This window comes from Punica granatum, chromosome 5 (assembly GCF_007655135.1).
Source record: "Punica granatum isolate Tunisia-2019 chromosome 5, ASM765513v2, whole genome shotgun sequence".
NCBI classification, from domain to species: domain Eukaryota; kingdom Viridiplantae; phylum Streptophyta; class Magnoliopsida; order Myrtales; family Lythraceae; genus Punica; species Punica granatum.
This window is the reverse complement of record NC_045131.1, coordinates 5,662,847-5,668,846: the sequence shown is the minus strand read 5'-3', so window position 1 is coordinate 5,668,846 and position 6,000 is coordinate 5,662,847.

Below are 6,000 nucleotides of genomic sequence, written 5' to 3'. Positions count from 1 at the left end.
TTGCCTACTGCGAAACAACCTCCCTGACCTTCTCATACAGAAAGAATCAATACCAAACCATTATGCATAACGGTATATACGATTCTCCGCAAGCTGTATAAATTAATCATTTTTCATGTAATAACTTACAGATGTCTCCTTCGCAAAATGACTAATCTATTCCTTAGTTTTGTTGCTCTTATGTAATTTTTCAAACATGTGGGGCACTATAGGTACTTCACCCTTGCCTTCTTCTGCAAATGATGGATGAACGACTTCGCGCGATTATTTCTATCATAACAAAAAAAAAATCAAATTGAGTATTTTACGAGACGCACTCCACGATAAGCGTGCGTATTGTATGATACACTCTCTCCACAGTGTAATGAAGCTTCGACATTGGATAATCAATTGGCCTTGTTTTGTCGGCCTTCTCTATCAAATGTGTCTTTTGTCCATTCTCTCTCCAACTCGGCCAAATGAGCTTCTCCAATGAAGTTGACCTATTTTTTGCCAATTCGGTGCTCGTAGTACATCCCTCGTAGTCGGGACGTGCACTTGCTCATGAACACTTGCCTCATGTAAACCTTATATTGTGGGTCGTAGTAAAATAAATTGTACATATAAACAACCGATTAGTTACGAAATGAATAACGAAATAACCATGATTTAGTATTCGAAGTAATCATAGCTTCCACTCTTTGAACAAGAACTCCTTCTCCTCATCTACAACATCCTTCTGAAACCTTACCATTGGTTCCCCTAGCTTATAAAAGCTGGCGATATACTACCTTAGAATGCTTGAAACCACGTGGGTGCTCTGAACAAAATCAATCCATCTGCAGTCATCAAAGTTTATATTATTTGTATTAAGGAAAATAATTACCAAGTATGTGTACAGTAAATCTTTCGACAAAGTAAATATAATACGTACCCTCCTTTAAAGTCCGGTATAAGAAATGGGGGGTTGTTGATCATCATTGACTCGGAAGGGTAAATGATTGTACTGTTTGGATCAACAAAGAATGGAGAATGGGCTTGCTGAAAAGGGAAAACTTGAGAATGATAAGATCTCGCTCGATAGTGCTCTAATCCCCTCGGTGCATATGGATCAACATGAGTTTGTGGAACCCACAAACACATTTTCTCTTTTTCAAATAATCTATTTATAAAACGCATTTATAATCTACACAATGAAATTTGATTTACCTCTAGATGACCATATAAACCCATTGGAGATCTATGAGTCGCTGATGGGTGGTTCGGTGATTCACTGTAGGACATCAAGGATGGTTGGTTCGGTGATGTCCTAGGGAATGTTCCGATCGGCCATTTCTCCGTTAGGGTTCTGCGATTTAGTACTCCTACGGTTGGCGTTTTTCTTCTTGCTGCGTTTGTCACTCATTTGCATTAGTAGATACGTTAAAGTTATTCGATTAGTGCATAATAAAGTGAAGAGCAATCATATTTATGATTATTATGGATTGAATGATTGTATAATGAAATTACCTAATTTACAAAACATCAAGTTGGAAATAATATACAAAAAATCAAGCTAAAGATCTTGAATCATTCATTGCAAATCCTGATACCAATAATTGTTAGGTTCATCTTCATCATCATTTGAATCCGCATCATCATCCTTATTCTCTTGAACTTTGTTGCTGCAAACTTCTACAATATCTTCTCGTCGAACATACTCCTTTGGATTATTAACCTCGACTAAGGCTTGATACTAACTTCTCCGCCTCATAAAAGTTCTTAGGAATGTTGTTGTTCATCAGAAAATGACTGTGTATCATGGCCATAAGCTCATTTATTGCACCTTGGACTGCATTGTAATCACTTTAGACACTCAGTAATCTAGCGGTGAAATTCAATGCGGAGTTATGTTCCTCTAGATTTGGCTCCTTATTAACAACAGACATTGGAGATCTTAAATGCATGTCCTGCCCATAATCCATGTCTCGGTACCTATTGAATGGGTTCTCATCAATCCCAATGACATTTGAATCCTACTACTATAATAGAACTAGAAGACTTCCCCATGATTAGCGCAATACCAATTGTTAGGCTTGAAATCGCATCGATACAAATGTTCTTGAGCCTTAAGAAGTGGTACATAACACCATTTCTTTTAGCACTTTGAGCATGGACATTGAATTTTTCCGCTTGCGCAATTCGGTAAACTAGAAGTGTGCTCCAAGAATGTCTTTACCCCATCAACAAACTCTTGCCTAATTCCTCCATGATTCAGATTATTCCTATTGTGCATCGATTCCTGATGTGGAGGGATATTAATCTAAATATATTGATTAAAAAATACAAACAATAGACGACACATCAATTAATCAATCAATCACACAAGCACAAATGATAACAAATATTCACATCTCTTTATTATGCCGCAACAAACAAAACATAACCAAATCCATAATGGAAATGCTCAATCACTTCCCCAAAATGCCGTCCTCCTCCACAATTCTAAAATGGGGACTAACTTAGGGTATATACAATCAATCTAACTAAACATCAAAGTTTCAACTACAGATTAGCATTATATATATATATATATAAACGTAATTATTCGACAAACCTTCAATATAGCTTAGCAACAAGTGTTAGGAGGACTATGGACGATCCACAAACCTATACAACACAAACATTATAATTAATTAGGCAATTTCACACCTTTGGCATATATATATATATTAATATTAATTAAATTCTAGTTTTCATCAAATATTAATATTAATTAGGCAATTTCACACCTTAACAATTAAATTAATTATTTCTAATTTTCTTCATACATTATAATTATGCATATAATTTTTGAAATTTTAATTGCATATCCTAATATTCATTAAATAAATTATAATTACAATCTAATTTCATTTTCATCAAATAAATTATAATTACATTATAATTACATCTTTTATAAGAATTTTATTTTCATCAAATAAATTATAATCACATTCTAATTTCTAAACTCGTTGCACACACTCTTATAATTAAATAACTAATTCAATAACTAAATTTTACAAATATATAAATTCAGAAAAATGTTTTAGAAATTTGAAATTTAACTTGGAAATTAAAAACAAAAAACTTAATCCGTATAATTTTAAAAACTAATTACAACCTAGGTAAATCCGGGACGACGGAGCTCAATGAAGGGGAGATCGATTGAGAAGCTGGCAGATCTAGGCGGCGGTGCGCGTGGTGGAGCTAAAGTTAGGCACAGGGGGGTGCTACTCCAATTCAACCGGCTCCCAACAAATTTGACTGCCCCTATTCTAATCCGATTTGCGACCCTCCTATCTATCCTTCCAGTTCCGACCTTTTTCTTGCCTTTGACTTCCACAGCTCTGATGTCTTTGGCGCTATCTTCCCCTTTGACTGCGGTTTCTTTGTCTTCGGTAGCCCGCCTCACCAATGGCGCCCCTCTGTCCCTTTGCGGAAAGGAACCATGTGCCTCAGATTGAATCAGACTGCTGCCAATTTCCCCTTCCAACAATGAAGCCGCTTTTGTTTTTCCCAGTGTGTAAGCTCAGGGCTCCTCGAGCCTATTTCGGTTGTTTTTTTTTTGTCTGTCATGTTGCAGAGTTGACGGGCAGTGGCTAGATTGAGTGGCAACCTGATGTCTTTCCTGGCTCGGTCGCTGGTCTAAATCGACCGAGATTGCTAAGTTACTCTCGGTTTGACTAGTTGGGTTTGGGTCATCTAGGGCTCCTCGATGTTGAGATATGTTATCCCACATCGAAAAATTGAGAAATAAACTACAAGCTTATATGAAACTTGGGTCCAGTAACCTATCAGCTTAAGCTTTTGGGTTACAGATGGGCTCAAGTCCGTATAGACCCAAGTGGGTATTTTACATGGTATCAGAGCGGGTTATGTTTCCCCGCACTCATGTGGGCTCACACCACGCCAGATTCGATTTCGAGGTAGTTAAGAGTGCGCCTAATGTTAATCAGGCCCAAGAGTGGTCCAGTCCAGTTCCGAGGTAGCTAAAGGTGCACCTCTAGTTAAGGCCGAGTGTGGAGCTCGATGCTAGTTTGGCATTTGTCCCCCCTTGCCTGAGCACGGAAGAGGATGCCCGGCTCGGGTCAGTTGTTAAGGGCGGGTGTTTAAGGCACGTGGTACGTGTTGGACCACACGTTGTCACGTGAGGGCGAGTGTTGAGATATGTTGTCCTACATCGAAAAATTGAGAAAGAAACCACAAGCTTATATGAAACTTGGGTCCAATAATCTATCAGCTTAAGCTTTTGGGTTGCAGATGGGCTCAAGTCCGTATAAGTCCAAGTGGGTATTTTACACTCGATGTGGTCGTTGGTTTAAGCTGACTGGGGTTTGCTTAGCGGTACTTGGTTTGACCTTGCTGAATTGACTGACAGCCTTCCCCGGCCCGCCAGATTGGTCGGTAGCCTAGTGTCCTCCTCGGCATGTCGGATTGGTCAACGGCCCTCCCCTGCCTAGGCTCTGGTTCTATCTGTCGACATGGTTCCGTGAAGGGTTCTTGGCACTTGAGTATGGCTCAAAACCCCCTTTGCTTTGCTCTATTGCCGATGTCTTTTCTGAACATCAATTCTAGATGGCTGAGTTCTACATGGATTATGGCTTGAGAACCTTCTTTGATTTTCTCGGGGTTCATGTGTGACAGTAGAGGGTTCCGATCGAAATTTCATGCTACTACCTTGTATCTATGATTACACTGTTTGCTTTTTCTTTCAACTTAAAATCTTCAAATGTAGTATGTTCAAGAGGACTCGAATTTTATGATCTTGTAATTTCAATTTCTTGAGTTTTTTTGTCATGAACTCATATCTCGTAATCTTTTCATGTTATTAATGAATCCTCAAGATTCATGAGAAAAAAACTATTGAAATAGATTGTATAGAAGATTATGCAATATTAATTATTTTTCCTCAATGATCAATTGACGCTAATTAATAATTTTATAAAGTGAGCCGAGCCATATATGACCTTTTTTTTCTGGTTTTTACAGTGAAAAATGTATAGCAGTCCAAATGGAAACAATTACGTTTCGAATCTCTAGTTAATGCAGTAGAGACAAATTAACAAGAAAATTAATGACGTCACTATATTTTTGTATCGGTCTTACTTTAGTACATATTAATATGAAATCGACTCGGGCAGTCAATCACGATGCAGAAGAGCGGTGGAGTCATCGCGCTTTTCATCTTATATACTGAGGGCCCCATATTAACGAGCTCGAAGAAAAAATACAATACATTAATATGGGTGGGTGGACCGGAGCCGGTGGGAGAGGGTGATTAGTGATTACAAGGCAAATATTGACGTAATACACACATATATATATATATATGTGTGTGTGCATATATAGTTTACGATTGACCATATAACTAATTACAAGCAAGAAGTCGCTTTTCCTTCTCCATTTGGTCTCCGTTCCACAAGAAACCCTATGGCCATATAATATTTTATAGATGGTTCTTTTTTTTTTTAAAGTAAAATATGTAATTATTTTGTGTGTTTATTATTAAATGATTTTCAATTTTTCACTCTTAAGCTGGGTGGCCTCTGAGAGGGACTAGTTACCAAGAATGCTAGCAAGATTCCCCATTGCCAGAAGTAACACGCATTGACCAATTAAACATGAGCTTACACTTGGCAAGGAGAGACTTTATTTTCATCTCATTAATTGTTCGATGATTCAGAGATACATACATACATATATATATATATATGGTTATATGTGTGTATATGAGGTTGCTTGCTTGCTTAGACATGAATATAGTATTTGCAAATAATTGATCCGATGAACCGACAGTGATTTTGCACGCCCCGAAATAATGCATATATGACATCACATGTTCAAATTAAGCAACGGCTCTGTCGCTCCGCTGTTCGAATGAACACAAATTTTCTAACTCTATAGGATCAGCTTGAACTCGAGTGGATTTCAAGATCATGAGAAAATGGTTTACTTCCCTATATTATAGATATCATATAAATATTTATCGATAGTGTATGA